This window comes from Lissotriton helveticus, chromosome 9 (genome assembly GCF_964261635.1).
Source record: "Lissotriton helveticus chromosome 9, aLisHel1.1, whole genome shotgun sequence".
NCBI lineage: Eukaryota > Metazoa > Chordata > Amphibia > Caudata > Salamandridae > Lissotriton > Lissotriton helveticus.
Window position 1 is genome coordinate 912,548,387 of NC_136070.1, and position 27,359 is coordinate 912,575,745.

The 27,359-nt window shown below is 45.0% G+C and overlaps 1 long non-coding RNA gene across 1 annotated transcript in view; it reads right to left on the minus strand.

The window, feature by feature from the left end:
• Positions 1-437: 437 nt before the first annotated feature.
• Positions 438-27,359, minus strand: part of LOC144781991 (uncharacterized) — a 105,485-nt gene continuing 78,563 nt past the window's right edge. The window contains exons 2-3 of the long non-coding RNA XR_013601098.1: positions 2,858-2,979; positions 438-2,582 (exon numbers count right to left, since the gene is read on the minus strand). This is a non-coding gene — a long non-coding RNA (uncharacterized LOC144781991). The remainder of the gene's footprint in view (positions 2,583-2,857; positions 2,980-27,359) is intronic.

The following is a 27,359-nucleotide window of genomic DNA, read 5'->3' on the forward strand; positions in this document are numbered from 1 at the left end:
TTATGAAAGTGCAGTTATTACATTAATAGATGGCATAACATAGGTAGCTGCTTATTCAGTATAACCACAGAGCTTCATACATTCCATCCTATTATGCTCAGGTGCTAAATTCAGACTATAAGACTTTCATGGAAATCTCAGCTCTAAGAGTAGAAGAAGTTGCACAGCAGTTGGGAAACAGCCTTCACAAAGCATTGGGAACCACGCCTTACCTTTACCATTAGAACGCATGCGACTATCACGCTTGTCTTTCCACACAGATGATAGTGTTAAGGTGAAACAAAATGTACTTAATATGCCATTTGATCAGTAAAATCTGTGTAGTCTCCAAATAGAACAAACTCTACAAAACTTTTAAAAACAGAGATAACAATGCATTTCTGAGTACCTCAATCAGTATTTTTTTATTCAACAAACAAGTAGCAGCATTCACTTTTTGTAAACTAAATCAGCACGTCTGTCTTTCAGTGTAGCAAACTTGTCAATTACTTTCATGTTGAAGTCCGTTATTTTTGGACTAGCTTGCTCTCTACAGAGAGCATCGCCAAAGCATTGAGTCTTTCCTCTAGCATGGTGTTCCTGAGGAATATCTTTATGCGCTTTAAGGCTGAAAACCATTGTTCAGCTTCTACTGTTGTCATTGGAGTCGTAATCACAATTTTTAGTAAAGTCACTGTCTCTGTAAGTGAGTTTTCCATATGCAGTTTATGAATTAAACCCAGCAAAGTCAAGGCACTTGTGGCCTTCCGGTACACAGGCATTCCGTAGAGTACAGTCAACTCAGTTCTCAGCTGCTCTTTTTTGAGCATAGGATATGCTTCCACAGCCTGATTCAGAGCACGCTCACGGAAGGATTCATCATATTGTGCAAACTCTTTACTTTGCAATAAAGTGGCACTCACCAAATGTTTTGTGAACGAAAAACGTTCTTGTGCCCGCACAATTACAATGTCACATATCTCCTTTCCAATTCGAACCAGAGAGGTGATGTTTTGCCTGCAGTTTGCAAAAGTAGAATGCTCCGGCAGTTTGCTCTCTAAATTGTCAACCCCATCTCCCATTTTCTTTATCTTTTGTACAAATGTAGATGTAGCGGCTTTCACAGAGACAGTATCTATGTCTTTTCGTAACTGATCGTATAACGCATCAACATCACGCATTATTTCATGAAATAAAAACAGTAAGAACTGAAACTCTTTGTCTTGTAGTGTTCTAATAAAGCCATGGGCTTCATTCTGACTTGTGTGATCAAAGTCTTCTCTGGCTCCTATGGCGACAAAACATTTCTCAAGGCCCTCCCTATGTTCAAAGATTAAGTTGACTGTACGAATGTGAAAGTTACAACGAGTTGAGGATACCCTTGGTACGCTTTTGTCCACAATCTCATGAAGGGCTTCTGTTCTTTTGGGGGAACGTGTGAAGAATGCTGCTATGCCTCCGATATCCTGAAAGAAAACTCATGTCTCTCTGATCTTTGATACCGCCTGTTGCATAATAAGATTGAGTTGGTGGGCGTAACAGTGCACAAAATGAGCATTAGGGTACACATCTCGAATTCGTTTCTGTACTCCACCAAGGCTTCCACTCATTACGGACGCACCATCATAGCTTTGTGAGATAAGTTTTTGTTTTTGAGGCAGGTCTGGAAAATTAAGTTCAGTTGACACAGTATAGCTTCAGTGATGGTTGCTGCACTAGAGTCTCTTAAATGTGTGAAACCATAGAACCTCTCCACAACGTTTCTGTTACTGTCAAGGTACCGAAACACTAACACGGACTGTGTTTTAGTGGCCACATCAGTGGTGTCATCAGCCTGAATAGCCACAAAGTCTGTGTTTCGCAACTCTTGCACAATATGGCTTCTTATAATTTCGAGCATACAGTCAAGGAGTTCATTTTGTATTGTATTAGGGGTGCCCTTAAAGACTGTAGCACGTGCAAAATGTGTTTCCAAATCCTTGTCTATGGTTGCCATTAAATCCACTAGGCCTCGGAAGATCCCAGGTTTTGAGGAAGTTTCTGATTCGTCATGGCGTCGCAATGCCAGTTTGAAAGCACCACAGAAACGAATGCAATCAATGATCTTGGATAGAATTTGTCTGTTATTATCAACGGCTTCATTGTGTTTTTGAATGGATTTGCGATATGCATCATTTATCTGCTGCTCAATTGGTGCGTCTTCCCCCAACATTCCCAGTCTTGTCAGGTTTTCCATATGATTTCTTGTGAGCGCATGCTTCTTTATTTTTTCAAATATATGCTTCAAGTCAACCATTCCTTGTCGTGTCCAAGAAAAGTCACCACCAAACAGCAAGCAGGGGAAGCAGAACAGAGATTTTTTTATAGGGCACCCTGTAAGTCAATCAGCTTTTGTGTACCAGGCATTTGAGAATGTACGTTTTGACATTTTTCCTCTGTCCTGGGTAGTTTGCTGTAGGTTTATTTCAGGCTGATGAGGTCCTAATTGCTTTATCTGTAGTTTTTGTTCAAGTGGCCGTGCCTGGAATGACCTTGCAATCAGCTCTTGTACTGTATTCATGATGGTGTGTTGCTGGCCTTACCAATATATATATTAAAGAAACCTGTCAATAATCAAAGTACAACTTATAAGGTGCAGTGCAATAATCTCAAATTTCAGTATAAATACATATATCTTGTGCATTATCGTAATACATCTCCAACAGCTCCCCTTTCCACAAAATGACTCCTAAAATACAGCCGTACTGCCTCCTGCCTCTCTGTGCCATAGTGGTTGCTGGAGGCACTGAGAGAGAGACACTGCTTGAGGGCCTGGAGAGTGACCACATACATAGCCCTAACTCCCATGTAAAAAAATATATAGCATCAGTTTCCTTACCTTTAACACTGGTGTTTGCTGGGTTGTAGCCGGGGTGAAAGAGCAGCAAAGGAGGTTGGGGTCTGCTTGTTGTTTGCTCAGAAAGGGCCCCAAAATGCGGTAATGTTTCAGGTTGTCAGGTGCTGAAAATGAAAAGATGACAATTTATTTTTGAAACACTAGGGTAATCAAACAAAGACTGTGGGGGGAATAACATAACGCTCCAATTTTTTCCTTGCAGTTTGCATCCAGCTCTTAGATGACAGTTAATAGCTCGCTGTTGTATGTTAGGATTTTAATTTACAAATTGCAAGTAACAAAAGGATGTCTGTCAAAAGCAGTGACTCACTGACCTATTTACATCATATGCATTTTGTGATCTGCATCAGTTATATGTTCTTTGCAGCAGGCACATTAACCTTCTGCGCTGCCGCCTGTTGCTATTTTACTAATGGGACTACAAACATAGTCTGGAAGACTGCCAACGCACCTACATATATAGGCCAACAACTGATGTTTCTATTTTGTCTAGCAAAGTAGAGTCGAGACATCGGGTATCAGAGCGCTTTACATGAGCACCAGTTTCGAACATCAAAGTGAACCCCTAAGTCCAAGCATTTATTTAACATTGCTCAGCAGTCTGTCACCAGAGTCAAAGGAAGGAAATATTATATGTATGCTGCTGGAAAAAACTCCAAAACCTGCCAACTTCCTCTTAAGTGATGTCTGACTCATGAATGGCAAAGACACCCACTTGCATTAAATCTGTGTATCTCGGTGGCAAGAACCCGCTACATGGTGCACACAAAGATCACGCTAAAAATTATGGGCACACCGAGTCCACCTCGAAAATAAATACCAGCTTAAAATACCATGTTTTAACAGTGTGGCTCACGCTCGCACCATGCACAGCTTGAGGCAATTAAATAAAGGCATGTCAGTCGCAATGATTTAGATTAACAGATTTCACAAAGTGCTAAAACAAATGCCGTCCTGAACAATTTGTTGTCATTCATTCCAAATTTATTCCAACAATCAATGTCATACATAACAGCGTAACAGCGCCATGAGACCCAACAGGGTGATATGTCTGCGCTCAATAAAAACCATTAATAATAATAATAATACAGGGCTCTCTCAGTCTTCCTAGTTCCACGCTGGTAACTAAATGATCGCAGGGAGTAACCTGGGCCTTGTGTTGGAGTCAATTTATGACTGAGTCAAAACTGCAAGAGCGTCAGGCACATCGGGCTTAGAGCCTCCAAAGGACCACCCTGGGGAACCTATGTGGCCAAATGGAAGGCCCATGGGACAAAAAGAAGCCAAACACTAAAAGCACCTCCTAGGGGAACAAAAGACAGCCCTTTCAACCGTAAACACAGTACATTATGCACAATACTTACCTTGCATGGTATAAGACGCATTTTTGGATTCAGCATTTAATCAAAAGCGCGTGTCAGACCAACCAATTAATCGGATATATTGTCTCCCAAGAATCCATCTCCTGGATGACTTTGCACTGGGCTATAGCCAGGGCCACTGGAATTATGAAGAATGGAGGGCCAAATTATGTGGCAGGCTTAGTAAATTATGCAACAAGAAAAAGCAAATTATGCAGCGTAATGCTGCATATTTTCTGATAGTATTTCTTTATATTTTTTTCAATTTTACACTTGTTAGCACTGTCTGGGCATTTGTTGTACCTCATTAGTACCTGTTTAACACCCAAATATAGCAATGAGCAACAGAAATTTGACCAGTCAAGCTTGCAAAGGGTCTTCCACTCAACGGCAATATGTGTAGCTCCGTTTTGAACCATTTAGCCAAAAACACATTTTAATTTGTTAAAATCAGCAGATTAGGCGGTAGATGATGAATTATGTGGCAAGTCTCTAATTATGCGAAAATCGCCACAGCCGCACAACAACACAATTCCATTCACTCTGACTATACCTAATAAAGTTGAATTAATTTGCATGCCCATACCGTTTTCCTTTCAGCTTTCTCTGACAAGGTCCTAGTCACATCTGTCTTGTCGAGCATTGTTGATGCACACTGACGGTATTGGCATCCGTTCCCCATTAACCATGGCACACCTGTCCTTTACTATGAATGTCAGTTTCAATTTCCTGAAATTGACATCCCTGCATACTTGAGTGCTACCTGTCTTACAATAAGACACCGTAAAGTACTTCAGTGAGTGTAATTTATGCCTAAATAAATATGACGACTTCTGCAAAAATAAGTCTCCTTTATGCTTCTAGCCCAATAATCGGGTTCACCTTCAGCCACTCCAGAGTTTTTATCTGAGACTGAGCGCCTTGGATTCTCGGGCGTGTGTATTCACTTTTCCCAACATGGATGTGGACCTACAAGTGTGTACGCAGTTGGATTAAAAAAACAAACCTCTTAAAACGACGCTGACGGTAAGAGGCCATTTGGCGGTCCTGTCGCTGGACATCAGACCGCACAGAACACACAATGCATGATCATCTGGGATAGCAACCGCCAACCAGGCCGCTGACTTAGAGGAGCCGGGTTCAGGGGGCTGCTTCCAACGGTCTCAATTTCAGACCGATTTTGGTGTCATTTTAACCATTCTGGTTGCAGCTCGCCTCGTCAGAGGTACTAAGCGCTAGATAAATGCTATTGCTCTTGTGCTTGCACAAGCTATTGTTCACCCAAGTGACGCTGGAATTGCCCAAGCCTTCTCTATGCGATTTTTGCAGCGGCTTACCCCAGCCCCTACGACTTTACTGCTCGTCTTGGGCCCACGCTGCAGCCTCTTTTGAGACTTCCAAACGGGAATTACTAGACATCCAGGAGTGACCAAATGGACTTTTCTGGATCGCCCTGCTGCTGCTGGTAACTAGCACTCGCATCCGATAATTACTCACTCTCCCTCTCGTGCGTCGCTATAAACGGTTCACCTTTTTTTGCCAGTCCCTCCATATTTGGTGACGGAATGTTTGAAAACAAGCTGTCACAGTTATTATTCGGAAAGTGTTTTTCTTGTACAGCAGTTGCCCGCTTTAATTTTACTTGCACTATTTTTATATTCATCAATTGCATTTCCAATGATTTTGCTTTTGATGATCTCCGTACGCAACCTCCAATCTGTCAGTACATTTAGAGGACGTGTGTGTGCCTGTGTATAAGGACAGACACTGCTAATATTACAGTCTATGAATACTGCAGTAAGTACAGTGGGGCTGAGGCCCAGGGTGTGGGGTCAGTACACTTCAGTTAGGGCGCTAATATGCTATATATTGCAATACCATAATGTCCATCCGAGGAGAGTTGGGCGGTCGGGCGGAGCCGTTGGAGATAGGGCCTAGGGGAGGACAGAAAATACTTAGAGGGATGGGCGCGGAGTCCGGATCTACCCAGAGGCCAGGGCACAGACTGTACCGGAGATGGGCTGTGAGACAGCGTGCGGCGGGTAGCGGCCCTGGAGCCGGGAGTGCCAGGGCAGGCCAGGGCTTGAGCGCACTCAGGCATCAGTCATCATCTGACTCTGTTTGTTATTAATATTATAATTACATACTACTCACTATTATCAACGACGATGGGTCGACACTGTCTCTGAATGATGAAACCACGTTTTAAACCACACAGGGGGCACACAGACACAGGCAGGCAGGATGGCTGTCGCGCACCACAGGGCAGACACGAGACACCATGACGAGTCCACGACCACGAGGCGACTAGAACCGGATCCTCCGACGTCAGCAGCCTGAGCAGCGCTGCGCGGTGCGAAATGGCCAATCACTGCATGACTACATTCAAGTCAGACACAGTGATTGGCCATTATGCAGTGCTGCTGAGCAGCCATGCACCACCCACGCGCGGCATCCAATAATGGATTGCTGCGCGGTGACCGGCCAATCCTGGCGCTGCATGCAGCGCCAGGATTGGCTAGAGGGGCACACTGTCTGCTCGCCCTCTCGCCCTTCCTAACGCTGGGGGCTGCTGTCCGGCTAAACCTGCACCCCCCTGGTCACTCACTATGGGAGGGGACCTAACTGCGCATGCTTGGGCTAGTTTCAGCCCCAAGCTTCACATGCGCGCTAGGGGTACCTGTCTCTGCTGCTACAGCGCTGGTGTCACTCAAGCTGTGCAGGACAGCCCCCTGCGCGCAGCGCACTCCCGGTCAACTCGGGTGCTGCCCGGATTACAGGCGGGGCTCGGCGGCACATAAATAAATTACTGCTGGTGGCGATTTTTTTAAAAATAAAAGTAGTTCAACAATTGCCTTCCAGCCGCGGGTCCATGTGGGCTAGTGAGGCTACGTCTCTACGCCCCAATGGACGCACCGCGCTCTAGTCGGAGATTTTGTCCTGCCGCCATGCCAGTCAAAATACACTTTGTCTACTGGTAAGATGGCGCTGCTCTGAGCGGAAATGCAGCAAGGTGTGGTGTGAATGCAGCAAGATGGGGTGTGATACTCAGCATTTGATTTGTGAGTGCTACTTGCAGTGGAGCATGTAGGCAACAAACATCTGCCATACCAAATTGAAAGCACAGGATTCTGCATTTGGTGCATGTAGCAGTTTTGTATATAATTTAGGAATATGATTTGCATCTCAGATTTCCAGAGCTTGTTAGGTTCATGAGAGAATAGTTCTTCTAAGCAACATTATTCTTTGGCTTGTAGTTCTGAGTTTCAATCAGCCATCCAGGTGCATTGAGGAAAATTCGATAATGTTGATCCTCTGTGCAAAGGGGTCAGTGATCATCGGGGCAGGATCAAACGCGTGATTAAAAAGAACAAAATATTCTGTAACTATCTAGTTAGGATTTCACCTTCAAGTAGCTACATATTAAGTACCATACGCCCCCTTACATGATAAATAAATTCAAGTTATTCTAATCCGTGGGAAAGGCTTTATTTTATGTTATGTTTGTTTTTGTGTAATCAAGAGAGCCACAGATATGAATCCTGGTTGGTGCGGTACACAGACAAAATATTGAGTTTTAAATTTCGATATACAATTATATCGAAGTTTAAATATCGAAGGGACATAATATAGAAGGTAAGTAATATCGACACTCTTAATATCGATATTAGTAATATTGAAATTTTAAATATCGATGTCAGTAATATCGAAGTAAATATTTACGATGTTACTAATATCGATTTTTAAATACATTTTGTGTATATTATATTGTATTTATTATGTTTAATAAGTTATTTTTAATGTAATTTAATTAAATGTTGTCTTTTAGTACTGTAGCGGGTTGTGGGTTTATAGGGGAATAGGGTGGGAAGTAATTTAATTATGTTAAATTAATTATTAATTAGTAGGAATTATAAATTAATTAATTGAGAATAATTTTTAAATAATTATAATTAATTGAATAATCGATAAATATGTTCTGTAGCGGGTTATGGGTTTATAGGGGAATAGGGTGGGAAGTAATTTAATTATGTTAAATTAATTAATAATTAGTAGGAATTATAAATTAATTAATTGAGAATAATTTTTAAATAATTATAATTAATTGAATAATTGATAAATATGTTCTGTAGCGGGTTATGGGTTTATAGGGGAATAGGGTGGGAAGTAATTTAATTATGTTAAATTAATTATTAATTAGTAGGAATTATGAATTAATTAATTGAGAATTCTTTTTAATTAATTTTAATTAATTGATTAATTGATAAATATGTTCTGTAGCGGGTTATGGGTTTATAGGGGAATAGGGTGGGAAGTAATTTAATTATGTTAAATTAATTATTAATTAGTAGGAATTATTAATTAATTAATTGAGAATTCTTTTTAATTAATTTGAATTAATTGATTAATTGATAAATATGTTCTGTAGCGGGTTATGGGTTTATAGGGGAATAGGGTTTGAAGTAATTTAATTATGTAGAATTAATTATTAATTAGTAGGAAGCATACATTAATTGTTATTAATTGGTAAATAATTAAAATTAATTGGTAATTAATTTTAAATAATTCATTAATTGATAAATGTGTTCTGTTGTGGGTTGTGTGTTTATAGGGGAATATGGTGGGAACTAATTTTAATGTAATTAAGTAATAATGAATTATTTTTATAAGTATGTTATTTCAACCCCTACGCTATCCAACACTTTCCCTACTGTTGCACTCTCTGGAGTTGGAATAGTAATATTTACCCCTACGCTATCCAACACTTTCCCTACTGTTGCACTCTCTGGAGTTGGAATAGTAATTGTTACCCCTACGCTATCCAACACTTTCCCTACTGTAGCACTCTCTGGAGTTGGGATTGTAATTTTTAATCCTACGCTATCCAACACTTACCCTACTGTTGCACTCTCTGGAGTTGGAATAGTAATTGTTACCCCTACGCTATCCAACACTTTCCCTACTGTTGCACTCTCTGGAGTTGGAATAGTAATTGTTACCCCTACGCTATCCAACACTTTCCCTACTGTTGCACTCTCTGGAGTTGGAATAGTAATTGTTACCCCTACGCGATCCAACACTTTCCCTACTGTTGCACTCTCTGGAGTTGGAATAGTAATTGTTACCCCTACGCTATCCAACACTTTCCCTACTGTTGCACTCTCTGGAGTTGGAATAGTAATTGTTACCCCTACGCTATCCAACACTTTCCCTACTGTTGCACTCTCTGGAGTTGGAATAGTAATTTTTAATCCTACGCTATCCAACACTTTCCCTACTGTTGCACTCTCTGGAGTTGGAATAGTAATTGTTACCCCTACGCTATCCAACACTTTCCCTACTGTTGCACTCTCTGGAGTTGGAATAGTAATTGTTACCCCTACGCTATCCAACACTTTCCCTACTGTTGCACTCTCTGGAGTGGGAATAGTAATTGTTACCCCTACGCTATCCAACACTTTCCCTACTGTTGCACTCTCTGGAGTGGGAATAGTAATTGTTACCCCTACGCTATCCAACACTTTCCCTACTGTTGCACTCTCTGGAGTGGGAATAGTAATTTTTACTCATACACTATCTAAAATGTATTTAGCTTTTTTATTAGTATTATGTTGTTATTAATTGTTATTTATGTGATTATTTTATGTATATAAATGTATTAGTAATTTATTATATTTTTATTGTGTTATAAGTTATGAAAATAATTAATTTAGAGTTAATATTAATGAAAAATATATTATATATTATATATTTATTAATATTAATTTGTATTACATTATGTATTAATTTTAAATATTATAGTACATTTTTAAATATGTTTATTACATTTATAAGTATTATTTTGTTAATATTAGATTTTTATTCAATAAAAAAAACGATATTTTACAAAAAACGCTATTTTTGTCATTCTATATTTTTTTTCTCGATATATTTGTACTTACCTTGTTAGGGATAGGATTCCTATATTTTTGACTTCGATATTTTTGTTCCGATATTTTTGGATATCGATATTTGTGCCAGACCTCTGAAGAAAGTGCAGGCCTTACAGAACGTTTGTTTGCCGTTGGCAAGAAATCTGCTGGTAAAGTTAAGACAAAACATACTGCACCACAGCCTAACACAGAGCAGTCATTCGTAGTGTTCGCCAGCACTATAGGGAGCGACAACCAGGTACCGATAAGCGTTAAAGGCATGAAAGCTGAGTGCAAGGAAGCGCTAAGAGTGCATACATTTTGGACACAAAGAAATGTTTAAGGCAGTGACAACCTGGTGCAACGAGCAGCAACAACCAGGTGCAAGAGAATGCTGTGAGCAGAAGCAGGTAAACGCAGACAAAAAGTACAAGTGGCAGTAGCCAGTAATAGAGAAAATGACCAGGCTTACCAGAACCTGTGTAAAGAGAGCCATCCGTCCTCAGCACAATGTGCCGCAACCAGGGATGGTTCCTCCGTAATTGCAGACGAGTGTTGCTCCACTGCCAGCAGATGATAAATAAAACGATAATAAAACATTGTTATTATAGTTTTATTTACCTCTGTCTGAGCTGCTTACATCCAACGCAGATTGAGTGAGAGGGGCAGGGCCAGGACATGGCAGGATGGAGTACTGTGCACTTACAAGTGTGCACGTCCGTTTGGCCAGCCATCTTAGACCGGCCAAACAGTAATGCGCACTTATGTTTCTCAAACCCAGCTGTGTTCCACAGCCTAGTTGGAGAAATACCACTGGCTCCCAGGCACTATCTGAGCAGCCAATCAGGCCACTCAGACCAATTCTGGCGCTGCTCTCATGCTAGAGAGCAGCATGTCTAGATTGTCCGAGGAGCCTATGCCTTTTGGGACGAGAGGAGCAGGAGCAACGAGGCGGCTGGCAGTGGGAGCGGGGCAAAATGGCAGGTAGGTGATGTTTATTAATATTTTTTATTTGCCAATCCTTCCCCCCTACACCACCCTACCGGTTTAGATTAGCGGCAGCCACCACTGGCCGTAACACAAGCAGAAGCACAGGAATTGTGCTTACGAGGCTGGTGAATCACACTGGACCATCTGGAAGGCCGTGAGCGGCAGTTGGAATACTTATATTTTCTTTTCCAATGGCTGCTCAAAAGAGCATCAAATACGGCGGTGGCGGCGCCTTCTTGAGGCCACTGCCTCTCTTTGATACTGCCAAAATGAAAAATACTGGCAACAGATGGATTGCCAGGGTCGAAACTATTGATGGTTTCATTGATGAGCTGTAAGAAGAAAATGACAAAAAGATTAATAAATATCTAAAGATTCTAGCAGGAGAAGGAGTAAAAGAAATAATGAAGAAAATACGACAAGGTGTTGAAGTGACGTTTCGTCAAATCAAATCAAAAACACTATGTTCAATCCAATGCTGAACGCCAACAATGAAAGGTAACTTTTCAGTAAGGAAAGGCAGAAAGCTGGTGAAACGATAGATGAGTTTGTAGAAAGACTTGATTCGCTCTTTAAGCCTTGCAAGTTCAATGAGGAAGAGGCAATGAGTTTCAGAGTAATAGATTGTTGTCTCTCCAAATCCTTCGGAAGATGAATGCTGAAAGAGACACTCAGCTTGGAGTGATTACTTACGGCTGCCAGAGCAGAAGAAAGAGGTCACAGACAGGTAGCTAACATGGAGGCCGGAACAGCCCTAAATGACCCAGCCCTGAGTATGAAAAGTAAGTCAAAATACATAGTAGATGGGCATAAATGAACCTTTCCAAAGAAAAGGACGCTGTGTTTTTTATGTGGATTTTCTTTTCACATGAAAGTAAATGTACCGCCACTGGACAGATATGGAAAGGATGCAGGAAAGAGAACAATTTTGTAACAGATTGCAAAGGGAGGGAAATATCAAGTGCATCACGTCAATAAAGCAAAATGGAGGAAAGATCAAGCGTGTCACGTTTTGGAAACAAAATAGATGTCAGAAAGTGCCAGAGATGTTTCAACCATGCCCAAAAGGCCAATCAGCAACATCAGTTGAGTCAAGTAGAAACTGAACAACATTGATTGTCGTCAATTTCCTAGTCTAAAAGACTGTCACCATCGTCAAGCGACAGTGAGGAAGATGGATTTGTGATGTTAATATTGACTGCGGGACGACATGCACAAGTAGGATTAGCTTCTTGCAAGGAAGAATGCTGGTCGAAGCTATGTCGACAAGTGAAAGTGCGATATTCATTTGGACACAGTTAGAAGAGCACACTGAAAGCGAATGGGTGTACCATATCTTTCATCATAGACAGTGGTGCGTCGAGAAACATTATGCTAGCAGAAAAATCCTATGAACCATCTCCAGTGCCCTTTTTAACACCTTCTAAAACTTAAGTGTATATGTTGGCTGCTTCAATGCCACTGCAAGGACAAGGTTCATTCACAGCAACTGTGAAGCATAAAAAGATGAAAGTACATGCACCAGTTCCAGTGGCGTTTCCTTTGTGTGGGCGTTGGGGCATCGCCCCACTGATTGTTTTGCCCCACGGGTCCACCAGCACTTTACTTTATAAAATAATTTCAGCCCGCGGCACAGCAGAAGTCAGCTGTCTCATTCAGCATGGGCATTACCTGACATTATGTCACTCACTGCAGGCTGACTCTGCCTGCCTGCGCAAGCTTCTGGGATGGGGTTAGGAGGGGAAGCAACTTGCAAGACTAAGCCATTCAGCCAGAGCAGCAAAGCGCATGTTGGGTTGGCCGGGTGCCTTTCACTGGCCAGTCCAACATGCGCAGTCATCAGGGTCTTGCCACTCTCACCTATCCAATGGAGAAGGGAGGGGGGTGGAAGCCGTAGCCCCCAACCTCCCAAGGAGCAGCGAGGTCTCCTGCCCAGCCCAATCCAAACTTTAGCAGCACCTGGATTGGCTCAGCATCTCTATGCAGGGAACACTGACTGGGCATGTCCAGCAGCATGGGAAGCATATTGACCATCACTGCATGGCTTTTTTGTGAAACTGTGCAGTGATTGGTCATTCCTGCCCTAGCTCTGCCTCTCTCTCCTTCCCCTCCCCTCCATGGGTGCGCGCCATTGCTGAGTGCATTTTGAACACAAGGAACGGAAGGGAGTGAGAGAGAGTCAGGAGAACTCAGAGAGCTTCGCCTGACATAGTTGCCCTGGGAGGCCTCATCATGGTAGGCAGCCTTCAAGCCCTGCTCCAGACAATGTGAGTTGATGTCTTGAATCTGAGGGTGAGACTGAGTGCAGACTAGAGTCGGACTCGGAAAAGAGGATTCAGTGAGTACTGACTATTACCTGTGCATATTGTATTATTGTTTATGTGCTTGATTAGGGGCTCTTAACTTCTGTCGCAAAATATACCCTGAGCAATTTATTGGTGTATATTCGGTTCAAACACTCTTGGGTTTTCCTGCTTTCGCCATCTTTGTGCTCCTGGTTAGCGTGAATTTGTAAAGGGGAGTTGGACTGTTTTAAATAGTTTCTTGCACATTTATTTAGCAAGAATTACTTTTCATTTATATCACTCAACAGCACTAATGCAGGTTAGAATTTTAAGTACCATAGTGCTTCAGGATTGTGAATTCAAAAGCTGAAAAGCTAATAAAATATAATACAGATGTTGCTTTAAATGTATTTATTTATTTAGAAAGCAGCTACTGTACTTGGGACCTATTCAAGAAAAACACCAACCTTTTCCTGTAAAGCTCAAGGTTAGCACATCTCAGTATCCCCATCACAATATTATCTACTTGTGAAGAAATTCTCTTACCATCATCGAGGTATGCATCATGTCAAGTGCCCGCTGACGACCCTGGACACCTTCAGAGGCAGCATATTGGTTGCCGAGCTCTTAAACCCTCTTAACCAAATGTTGAACTTTGTGGTGCTCCATATTTGCAGACTTTGGTCTGCAAGGCAGGCTGAAGGCAGGCTTAGGCCGCGAGCTACCGCGGCGGCTGTGGCAATTAGAGTTTGCCCCCCGGCCCGCCTCCTGTGACAGACATCCAGGCCTGCCCACAGTCCTGTCATGCTTGTGCGCCCCAATCGGGGGGGGGGGGGGGGCATCCAGTGACAGATGGCCTGTCCTGGCGGCCGTTGATCCACTGAATCCGTCTGCTGGTTAAAATACTAAAATACTGAATGCAGGCAGGGGTGTGTGGTAATAACAGCTGATACGCGGCCCGCGGCGGTTCAGGCCGGTGCGAGCCTGCGGCCGCCGCTGTGATTTAGTGCCGTGCTCCCTCCAGGCATGATTATGTGCACGATTACGTGCCGTGCTGCCCACAAACTAGCCAGCCGCCTTCTAACACCCACAACGAACTTCCTTGGAGCCCAGGCAGCAGGATGTGACGTCCCCCCACAATGACTTCAGGTTGACAGGAGAGCTAAATGTTGATACATTGTTGCAGCTGAGCTAAAGCAGCCTTAGCTCGGCTGCAAGCCTCAATCCTGCTTGAGCACCGTGTGCAAGCCACAGCCAGGCGGCGCTGCCAGACTCTCAGTTTTAGTCACTGCTAAGTGCTTTCAATGACAGCTCATGCTCCCAGCATAGGCGTGACAATGTATTTCAGTGCGGTAATGCGGAGTACCACTCTGAAACGCGTTAGTCTAACGCTTGATGCGTGATACTTGGCAGGACTGAACTAACTACCTGGGTGTGTACATTTGATGGACACATTTGGATCACGGGCACACGCTGTCAAGTAAAGCTCTCTTTCACATCTTATGGTGTCTGCACTTCTCTTCCGATTTTCTACTGCAAATGAAAACGGCGCACTGCAAAGCAGACACTCCCGCATGCAACGCTCTACTGGTCAGGAGTCGCAACTTGCTTCTAAGCCTCGTCAGGAGCATGAACCGTTATTGAAATCAAGACAAACACTGCAGCCTACCACAATGCATTAAATTATGCATGTGCATTGGCGGTTCTTCGGTTGGGACGTTAATGATATTTGTAAAAGTATTCTAAAGGCAGTGCATGATCTGTTGCAGCATGATTCTGCCAAGGGTCACTCCACCCAGACTAATTCTTGTGATCGACAAGCAAAATCAAGAGATATTATTTGTATCATACTTTTGATTTTTATTGTTGTTTTTAATCGATCTCACCCGAAGCGTGCAAGGGGTTACTGTGGCACCAGGTTAAAATGCAAAACCTGTGGGGTTAGTTACCGGTTCGGGAGATGCCGAGTGTGTCGGTAAATTGAGTTCACTCCGAGTGTACGTGCACTGGTTTCTGGTGACTGGCTCGCTTTGATATTCACTTTGCTTCTGGGCACTTTTTGAAAGTAAAAAATTCTAGAAAGATTTGCAGGAAATGTGTTAATCTTCAGATGAAATATTAAAAAAAATAAAGTAGTCTAATAGGTGGAAACCAACTTTCTTTTCAGACTAGTACGACACTTGGGACAAAAAGAAACAATTGTTGATATAAGGCTGTCAGGTAGAGCCGTGGCCGATAACTATCACCAGAACAGTTCTGCTTTTAGTGAAGGCACCCATTTGCTTTGTGAGACTGTCCTTCAATTGTTCTAATGACCTCCTCTGACTGTCAGAGGCAATTGGAACACTTAAGGGAAAGCCGCACAAAGGAAATGGGCACCTTCATCAAAAGCAGAACTGAATTACTTTTGGAGAGGCAAGATGGCCGCGGGTGGGTTGTGGTGAGCGGTCGCATCAAACCTCTCTCCCATCTGTATGCAGTAGTTGCACGCTATTATGACAGCACGAGACCCCTCTGATGGCCGCTGACCTTGCCCTCATCGGAGCTGGATTCGGCGGGGAATGTGTTTTTCACAGTCTATCACAGTCAAGTACTGGCCGGCTTAAAGTCATCGTGGTGGCTGAGTTTGACAGGCTGAGAAGGAAATTAAGAGCCCTTGCAAGCAGCCTACTACCACAAGTCAAGTTCGTACCTGACCGACGAGGAATAAAAGCCTTAGCCTACTCGCTGCTTACAAAAATGTCCTCTAGGTCTGTAAAGGCCGATAAAACAAAGACTAACGGGATGGAGGTTATTAAAACGACCCTTATTGAGCCGGAGTCACCCGTGGCACAGAAGATCCCGATGAAGAACCCGGGTGCAATTGTGGAAAATTAGTGCGTTTTGGTGAACATTATCTGCGCCATCTTGCCTCTTCCCTGATGCCACACTTTTGTCGTGCGCGCCCGCCATTTTAAGATGCCCCGATCAGAACAAACCCTTTTGCATGCCGCTGGCCCCTGACATAGCCCTTTGCCTTCGCTAAGCCTGCACGCTGACCACCCCCTGCTTGCACCTGCCTTGAGTCATAAACCCCTCTTCGGCGCTGCTCTGCCCCAGGCCCTCATCCTGTTCCCAGCGCGACACCTCCCTGCTTTCCTTTCATGATCTCCGGCCCTTAGATGCAAACCCCCTTTTTCCCCGTGTGCCCGTTTTTTCCTCCCCGTTCCCAAGCCGACACCCAGCTCTGCCGATACCATCCTTGCCCCTCCCCGTACAATAGAAAGCTTCCCCCATCAAAGAATCCCCGGGTTGATCAAAGCCCCCCCACCCCATGAGATCCGATCAAACTCCCCACATTCCGTGAATCGGCGGATTATCCAGCTGCGCGATGCTCATCACCTGTTGTGACTAGGGTGGGGACTTTAACTGTAAATGTGTGTGGGAACGGGCCCAAAGGGGAGTTCCGAGAATGTCTTTTCCGTACATCAAAGCTTTAAACATGTATGTGTAATCTGCAATAAAGTCATAAATGTGGATATAAGAGGCCAGGCCTCAGAAATACAGTTAGAGCACCTCAGAACGATACCTTCTGTCCGTTTCGTTGTGTTCTCCTCCGGAGAGAATAAAAAAACCTTGTTTCCTGCTTTTCAGTCTCCAGCGCCTGCCTCTTCATTGATTTAAATAACTAGAGGGTCACAGAGGCAATACCGCCGGGCAAATATCGATTGTCCCCGACCCGATTGAACTTTTTACAATTGGCGTCCCAAGCGTGGGGCCCATCAGCGACTCGTGGATCCAGTGGGAGAGGTCCCGACGACAGAGTGAACGACTGCAACGATCGGGAGAGCTCTTGCCCAATAGACCCTCGTCTGGCAGCCGATCATCCGAACTTCACTAGTTCCGAACAGACCTCTCTCGAGTGATCTACGGTCCTGACTGGGAACCATCAGGAGTGCCGTGAGAAATACGAGAAAAAGAGGACGATCGGGCGCTGGATTCGGAAGACAAGAAACTGTCCACATGGTCCGGGTAAGGTCGTGTTGCCACGACAAGTTGCGAAATTTGTTTTGATTGCTTGATTGTTCAAAATACTAGTATTGCTCTGTTTTTTTTTATTTAGAGATTCACTGTCTGCAAACGGAGAAACAACAGGCTCCCTCTCCCTTTGCAAGCAGTGGAGGATAGGTAGGGTAGCAGCCGTGCTTGTTCTTTTTCTCCCCCACTCAATAATTGCTTGAAACTGAACTGTTGTTCACAAACTATTGTTTCCTGGAGATTCCCTGTCTGCAAGCAGGGAAGAGACCACCCTTTTTGCAGATAGTGAAAAGGGTAGGTAACGCAGATCTTTGCGGTCCTACTCATTCTCCCCATTGTTATTTATTGGTCGTTTGGTTTTATATATTTTTTTTGATCCATGAGGTATTCACTACCTGCAAACAACGTAGAATAGAAATATTCTGTCTAGTCTTTGCACCTAGTGATAAGATAGGCAGTGCTGACTTTTTAGTCCCTCGTTACGAGCCGTCATGTCTGTCTTCTCCCCACTGATAAATATCCTGTTTAGCCCGGACCGGGTGTTAGAGGTGGACCATATAGCTCCACTAGAAGGCACCCCTAATAAGGACATGTTCATAAACTATGGGTTAGTCACCATAGCTTATAATAAATTATGGCACAGGTATACCGAAGATAGCCAAGACAAACAGTGGCCACTGGCAGGATCCTTTGACCTTGATAAAATAGAAACGTTAGAAATAGCCCTTCGAAATAATAAGACGACGCCAATTATGCTCGACAGTCTCGGTATGTGGCGCAGAGAGGCTACGAAACGACAGAGAAAAGACGAGGATAAACCAAGTAGGGAAATATACCGACAGGACAACCCCAGGACACCGCTACCCACAACTTATCCCCCGACACTATGCAAAGGACGACCAGACTTAGGGTCAGACCAATGCGCTTTTTGTAGGTATGTCGGACACTGGAAAGCCCAATGCCCGACTCTACTGAGCGTGAGTAAAGGCAAAGGGCCGACAAGAACGACAGACCGACAGTACGAGAAAAGGCGCGAGACAGAGAAGAACCCGACTTACATAGACAGACCAGACAGAACCACCACGTTTGATTATGCCCGATGGCACAGATTTCGCCAGGAAAATCTCAGCGGCGTGATCAAGTTCTCCTAGGTCGGGCAATGTCAAGACGGGAACCCAGCCTCGTTTAAAATTCACAGACGGAAAGAGATAATTATGACCAATAACTGTTTTTATATTTGTCTTGGGTCTTTGTATGTCGTACTTGTACTGTCCCCCGTCTGAGTTCGTGTGTATGTAATGTACAAATCTGCGTCATCCCTCTACACGTGTTTCCGCGTTACTCGACCCCTGTTAGCAGAAACTTAGCATAAAAGCAACCTGGAAAGAAAGAAATGATAAAACAAAATCCGTAGACCATTAATAAACTTGAACTTTTAATTTAACACAACAAACAAGGAATAATAACGATAAACTGTAGAAAATGAAAGTCAAACAGAACATTCGCCCCCCCCCATTCTGGAACCTTCCAAAGTAGGGCAGGGTTACGGCTACGCCCAACCAACGGCAACCCATATAAGGCGAGCCCCGCCGCCAACTCTTGGTCAGGAAATCTTAACGTATGGGGGAGCCGGAGGAGAGGCAGGAGCCCACAGCCTGGGCATTTGCAGGTAGTCCCGCCACACGTCTCCTTGGCCGGCCGCAACGGGCCTGGAAAGACTAAGGTAGTCCCGCCACATGTCAAGAGGAGAGCGAGGCACCTCTTCCTTTTCTCTTCCGTCACAGCCGCAGCAGTCCTGGACGGCGGGATGTCCTGCACGTACCTCCACAACAATTTGTCCAAGTTGGGCTGGGAGGGAGAGGCGACGCGGACGAGCCTCTCCCACCTCCACCGGTAGGAGGTTTCCCAGCCCCCAGCCCGACGCCGAACACCCCCAGTCAGGCGATGGTGCCCATACTTCCACAGCACCGGACACACCATGGTGGCACCCCAGTACTTGCGCAGCACCGAACGTACAATGGTGGCACCCCAGTATTTGCGCAGCACCGAACGTACAATGGTGGCACTTGGGGAACACCGGATGTGGAGAGGCCTTCATGCGGGGCGATGAAAAGGAGCGGCATGGAGTGCACCGGGAGAAGGAGACGATGTGAACGAGTCTCCCTCGCCCCCCAGGTGGGGGCATCACAGCTGCACCCCAGCTGGACGTCCCGCTCTCACAAAACAGGGACCTCTTCCTTTCACTCCGAAGGGTCTCTTCCATTCTTGCAAACTCGACGAGAGTGGCCCCTGTAGGGCCTCAAAATGGCGTCTGGATCCGCTGGAAGGCGGGCCCCGGCCACTAGAGTAACTTTGGCCAGCCGTATAACTCGAACATTTGTCCCATGGAGCACGAGCCCCCATCTCCGACAGCATCTCCGCAGCCTTGAAGATCATACAAAGGTCCCCGGCGGAGCCTTCGGCCTTTGCAGGTTTCCGGTAAGGGACGGCTGCCTCGATCGCCAACGAAACAAACATGACATTGCCACACCTTCTGTTAGCGTGAATTCTAGAACTGCCGAAAAGGACTCTGGTCCAAACTGCCAGTAATGGAAACATTTCCCCCTGATGCTGCTTCCGGACTGTGCCGGCCCCGCCCAAAATGGCGCTGGTATCAATCGGAACTTACGAACACCTCGTGGTGTTCCTTCGCACTAATATAAACTTGATGTTCTGAGATTTTTGTGATCCTTTGTACACTTGGCTAGAAAAGACAAGGAGAGCTCACTCGACGAACAGTATGAAAGAATCCCCATTACAAATGTTGATTACAAATGTACACTGTATTATATTTTTATAACCGATGTAAACCCCATTTACGACGCACACGTACGGTATGCATATAGGAAATCTGATTACAACTATTGTGATTATGCTTCTAAATTATGAAAATATATGCCCCCGAACCCCCAGCCAATTAATAGACGTTTTAGTCTCTTACAAATGAATGAGTAAAACTTTCCGATGTTTTTATTGTTGCAAACGACGCCCCCCACTGTACGCACTTTAGCCATTGCCACGGCCGACCAAATACGACCACATCCTCCTAATCCATATGCTGAAATGAATTTGCAAAATAAAGTCTTTGAAACTATGGACGGGTATTGCATGCTTTATTTTAAAACAATATGGGATGGGTAGGAAAGTTCTTTTTCTGTGCACCCTACTCTGCTCTCTCTTTAAGGTTAAAGGAAGATGGTTGCCCAGCCCTGGAGGACGGATCGGATCGACAACACGACACTCCGCCTTAAAAGTACGCGACTGACTCATGAACTCTCGCGTAGAGGAAGACCGTGACTTCCAAGGATGGGTAAAACGAATGGTGTAAATGAGGGAATGTAAAAGGAGGGTGAAATGAAATAATGTAAATATTGTAAAGTACAACGTTCCAAAGTAGCAGGGACCCAAGAACCGAAGAACTTTAGAACGCCACGGCGTTGAAAGAGGTTTAAGGATCCCGATAGTGAGATATATCCTTTGACTAGATACCTCGCACTAGGCACCTCTGGTTTCCTTTTTATGTTTCCCCGCACACGCCCTACATGAACACACTACCCCCCCTCGACTCCGAAAACCATATCCCCGGGGACCCTGCCCCAAGGAGGAAAGACGAGTAAGAGGTAAGTAAAGGACTTATGAATCCATGTATTTGAATGCGCGCGAATGCTGTCTCCCCCACCCCCCCCTTATTTTCCTTCCTCTGCAGGTTACATCAGAGATTACAGCCAAGGTGTGGCGAAGATCTGAGACCTTGCCATGTCTAAATACACGAAACGGACTAGCGCCGCAGGGTGGTGTCTAAGCACGCCTGCAAACTACTCACGTATCGAACAAACCCGAAAAATTAGCACAACCTGATAAAAAGTGATCACCCTTAAACCAGACCGGACGAATGAACCCATGTCACGTATGATGCGAAACTGTGAGGGAATGTGTGTGTGTGACTGAGGCGTTGACCCAACTGGTCAAAGGACCGAGAATGCGAGAAAGTGTGACAAAATGGTACCTCCTTTTTTCTTCTTTCCTTTTCTCAAAGCACGTCCCCTCTACCCTGTCTAATGCTCAAACTGCATGATTACAAGATTCTAACGCGGACTCGTGAATACCCTTTACTGTGTAATGCACTAAATAGCCTTTCTTGAATGCACTGCCGCCCTCTCTGTTGCACGTGTACTATTTAGCCTGCCGTTGCACTCTCTCTCTCTCTCTCTCTCTCTCTCTCTCTCTCTCTCTCTCTCTCTCTCTCTCTCTCTCTCTCTCTCTCTCTCTCTCTCTCTCTCTCTCTCTCTCTCTCACTCTCTCTCTCTCTCTCTCTCTCTCTCTCTCTCTCTCTCTATTTTTGCACTACCACTCTTCCGAGTGGTTAGCCCCGAAATTGGCAGATTGCCACCCCTAGCACACCACCTAATTGGCTTCAAATACCGTCAGTATTTGCACAAACGCTTGTCTTTAATACAATCACCCTGAGGCCGCGTCATTACCTCTCCTTTTCCGCTAGAAGTCAATGAACCCAGGTTGGGCCGTAAGGGAAAGGACAGGTAAGACGACAGAGGTTCCCTAATCTGGCCCGAAATAAGGGAACTACATGTCAACGGCTCCTATAGTATAAAACAAGGACCTCAGAATACGCGACCCTCCCCTCCCCGAATCGTCGCAATACCCAAACCAGAAAAACGATCACCCCCGTTACCTCCCCTGTCTATGTCCCTGGTTGTTTCCCATAAAACCCCTGTCCTTCCTAGTTAAGTAACCGGGCTGTAAAAGGTTACGTAGGACCCAGAATGATGTTTTACAAGGTTAACAGACTAGACCAAGGTAAAGAAATCATCAAAATGAACCCCGCAGTAGTTGAAAAACAGGATGCACCGATAGAAGGGAAATGTTTAGCCCTGTTCGTCTCTCAGCAAAACACCTGTGTAGTACCATGTCGACGACTCACTGTACCCTTTTGTAAATGTGAAACTCTAGAGAACGGCATATCTTTGCCAGATTTGTCTCCCGAAGGTGGGTTACCATCAGATGAACTGTCATGCCTGTAATAAATGATTATGAAGGAAAGTCGTAGTAAATCCAACAGGTCCGCCACCGGTCATTCATATGCCAGTTGTGAACATTAAACATAACGGACATTTTCATTCTTTGCCTGGAGCTGGGAGAGAAATAGACTTTTTGATTATCTTCATCTGCAAATTTTCTAAAGACTGTCTTTTCAAACTTGTTTAAGGGTACTGCTGTTGGAGGAGAGAAGGACCGGATGTGGGAGCACGAGGCCCGACTGCAGACTAAGGGACACCTGCGACATTAGCCAAGGCGAGACCACGACTGAAAGGAGCTGCAGGACGAGGCACTGTTTTCGACAGCATGAAAAGAAAGGGTCGACCTGATGCCCCTGCTCGACGTCCAGTGCCTGTCGACAAGTCCCCGCTCTCTGAATTCCGTCGCACGCCCGCCCATTTGAAGTCTCTCGTTCCCCTAGTTTGTTCCCAATTTGGCCTTGCTCCATCCCCCTTTTTCCTCTGACCTACCCTATGGACTGTTTTGAACGCTCTTCTTCCATCGGAACTTTCTGACAATCACCTCAAAGGACACAGGGCGAAAAGGACCTTTCCGACCAGAAACGCGAGGAAAGGGTCGTGCCCTGCAACGCAGAACTTAGAACAGAGCTGGACTTGTAGCTCCACCGCCGGTGCTCAACAGCGCCAACGAAAGACCACAAAGAACAATGAGAACTCATAAAACTTCGAACATTCGACATCTTCAACCACCGTTTTGCTACGCCTCATTTCTCTCCCAGCCGCCATTGTATTGATCCTGCTCCAATAACCTGCCAGTTCACGTTATGATATGTACTTGCTGCTCGCCGTTTTTGTATTTCATTCCTATGACTTTCCTGCTTTATCAAATAGGTGCACCTCCAAAAAAAAACTAGAAACCTCAAAATGTATTGTTTACAACTCTTTTCCATCTAGGGTTCCTACCGTTTTCTTTCTCATGCTCACCACAGTAGAACCGAATAGAAAATGAACCAGCAAGATGTCTTGAATATGTTAAAGGGAGGACTGTGGAAAATTAGTGCGTTTTGGTGAACATTATCTGCGCCATCTTGCCTCTTCCCTGATGCCACACTTTTGTCGTGCGCGCCCGCCATTTTAAGATGCCCCGATCAGAACAAACCCTTTTGCATGCCGCTGGCCCCTGACATAGCCCTTTGCCTTCGCTAAGCCTGCACGCTGACCACCCCCTGCTTGCACCTGCCTTGAGTCATAAACCCCTCTTCGGCGCTGCTCTGCCCCAGGCCCTCATCCTGTTCCCAGCGCGACACCTCCCTGCTTTCCTTTCATGATCTCCGGCCCTTAGATGCAAACCCCCTTTTTCCCCGTGTGCCCGTTTTTTCCTCCCCGTTCCCAAGCCGACACCCAGCTCTGCCGATACCATCCTTGCCCCTCCCCGTACAATAGAAAGCTTCCCCCATCAAAGAATCCCCGGGTTGATCAAAGCCCCCCACCCCATGAGATCCGATCAAACTCCCCACATTCCGTGAATCGGCGGATTATCCAGCTGCGCGATGCTCATCACCTGTTGTGACTAGGGTGGGGACTTTAACTGTAAATGTGTGTGGGAACGGGCCCAAAGGGGAGTTCCGAGAATGTCTTTTCCGTACATCAAAGCTTTAAACATGTATGTGTAATCTGCAATAAAGTCATAAATGTGGATATAAGAGGCCAGGCCTCAGAAATACAGTTAGAGCACCTCAGAACGATACCTTCTGTCCGTTTCGTTGTGTTCTCCTCCGGAGAGAATAAAAAAACCTTGTTTCCTGCTTTTCAGTCTCCAGCGCCTGCCTCTTCATTGATTTAAATAACTAGAGGGTCACAGAGGCAATACCGCCGGGCAAATATCGATTGTCCCCGACCCGATTGAACTTTTTACACAATCAGGAAGGTGATGGCACCCCCGGCAAAAAAGAAAATGGATCTGAAGGGAAAACTAGCAGGTAGCGACGAGAGCGCTGCGATGAGAGGGCGCCCCAAAGCGCCAGAAAAACCAGCGATTACGAAAACACGAAGCAGAGGAACCCCCCTTAGGCAGCCCACCTTACCGGAGTCGTTTACCTGTCCAACCATGTCAGAGTCGGCAGGATCGGCAGCGGGAGCCCCCGGCGATTTAGAAACCGATGCCAGAGTCAAACAGCAGAGCGTCCTCGAGGACGCAGTGGCAGCGGCAGGATCGGGAGTAGGAGACGTGCCAGACGCTGAACCGGCTGTTGCTAGGCAACCACTCTCGGTGAGCGCCGAGCAGAACACAGACAGAGGTGCTGAGGAAACTGCAGGGCAGAGGGCTATGAAGCGCGCTGAAGAGAATGGAGAAAAGAAGACTCTGCAGCAGTCGGTGCACACGGTGCCCACAGCGGGGCTTACTGAAGTTGACGACGTTGGTAAGGGGGAGCCAAGGGGCCAAGGAGAGCCAAGGGGGCAAGAAAATGTTGATATGCTGTTGGCAATTATGCAGGTTGAAGCAGAACTATTAGCTAAATCCCCTAAACCTACATGGGGAAGCTCTGTAAGCCTGGTGGCAGCAAGTGCAGAAAGTGCAGTAAGCGGTCATCCCAGGGAAAAGGAGGATCTATGCTCATTGGAGGGGGAACATTTCTTTTCTTTGAATGAGGATTCTGACTCCATACAACAGGATGAGGTAATAACAGATGAGGAGGAGGGGGAGGTGGAGAAGGAGGAAGACGAAGATGATGAGGATTTATGGTCAGCCTCTACCTCTTCGGGAACTGACATAGGCAAAGACACCACACAAAAGAGAAAGCAGTTAAGGCTGTGTAGACATGGAGGGTCGTCCACAAAAGGAGCTGAGAGGAGATTGGACTGGGATTATTCAGCAACGACGCAGACGTACCATGAAGAACAAGAAGCAGGTCCAAGACAAGAGGATGCATTTGGAGTGGTGTTCAACATGTTGAAGCAAATACAAACGGAAGCTAGATCGACAAGCCGAAAAACAAGGCAAGACTTTAAGAAGATTCAAACGACACTTCAGAAAACAAACAAACTCTATGAAGGCCTGGTTGGAAGAGTGACTGAGGTGGAGGAAAGAACTGGCAAGATTGAGGATGATTTTGGTAGCTTTCGGGAGTTTAAAACGCGACAGGAAAGGAAGGCAGACGATGTCCTCTGGAAGATGGAGGAGTTTGAAAATCGTCAAAGACGTAATAATGTTCGCATTTTGGGGGTGGAAGAAGGGCTTGAAAGGCAGGATCCTAGGGGATTCGTGATTAACCTACTAAAGGGTGCATTTCCAGAGTCCCAGTGGCAGTGGGAGACAGAGATCCAGAGGGCACATAGGTTCCCCTTTGTTCAGCGTAAGACATATGGAGCTGAAGGAGGTTCTAAAACAACACTCCCCAGAGCAATATTAGTCTATGTCGGAAACTTTCTGCTCCGAGAAGAAATTATTCAGAAAGCTAGACCGGACAGCAAAAGAACTGTGGAGGGTGTCACTTTCTTCTCTAGGCCCGACTTTTGCCATGTGACGGTTGAGAGGAGGTGGAGGCTCAGGAAACTGATCTCACAGTTTCAGGCCTTAGGGTCAGAGGCATACCTATTGTTCCCGGCTAGACTGAAAGTTATTACAAAGGGCAGAGTTAGGATGTTTATATCGGAAGTGAAAGCCCAGGAGTTCATTCAGGAGCTGGAGAGGGGGAAGAAATAGTAGGTTGTAATTTGTTAAAATTGCTGTGGGTCTTAAATTCAATATTATGAACCATTGAAGAGAGTTTTTTGAGTGGTAAAAAAAAGGGGGGGATACTGGAGAAAGTGGGAGAGGGGTGCGACTAACACAACCAAGAAGCGGCCACACATAGGTCATTGCTGACCTATTTGCCTGCAAAGGGGGGGGGCAGGGAGGGAAAGGGAGGGGGGGGTGGGGAAGGGGGGGGCCCAAAAATCAGTGTCAGCTTGTAGACTGGTTAAGTTTCTTAGCACACATCGTTTACATATATATTTTGTTGTCTATCTCTTTGAATAGAAAAGAGAGGAGAAAGTTTGGAAATGGGGAAAGCACAGTTAAAGAAATAGTCGGGATACGAAGAAAAGCTCCTTATGATAATTTCCAATGTCTTGTAAGTTAGTCTCAATAAATGTATGTGGTCTAAATGATCCAAGGAAAAGGGCAAATGTAGCAGCTTATATTAGAACTTTACAAGTGGACTTAGTATGCTTGCAGGAAACGCACATAGAAGAAAAACAGATATATCTAATGAATCATTTGGGGTTTGATGTGCTAGCAGCTAGTAGGCAAGGATCTAGGACAAGAGGGGTTGCAATCTTGGGGAGAAGAAGAGATGTGGTAGTTAAAAGGAAGAAAGAAGACCAGTGGGGGAGATGGGCTATGGTGGAACTATGTTTTAAAAGCCTCAGGTTAACATTAGTAACTATGTATGGATCCACTGAGGATGATCCTGAGATATGGCAATTTATGGATACAGAATTAGCTCAGTGGCCTGAACCAGTAATATGTTGTGGTGATCTCAATCTGCACGACCCTACAAGTTCATTTTTGAATATAGGAGGGGTGTATAGTGGAAGAAAGAGAAAGGTATATAGGGCTATTGCTAATATGGTCAATCATAATTCATTGATAGATCCCTGGGTGATGCAACACCCTCTGCTAGACAGTAGTACCTTTTTTTCGGTACCACGCCAGGTTTTGGTAAGGCTGGACTATTTTTTAATCTCAAGGATTCTGGCTTCTGAGACATTGATTGAAAAACAACCAAGGATTATTTCTGACCATAGCCCGTTAATATTGACAGTGAGGATTCCGCAATCACAGAGTAAGAGGTCAACATGGACCTTTGAGCGGAGCCTCCTTC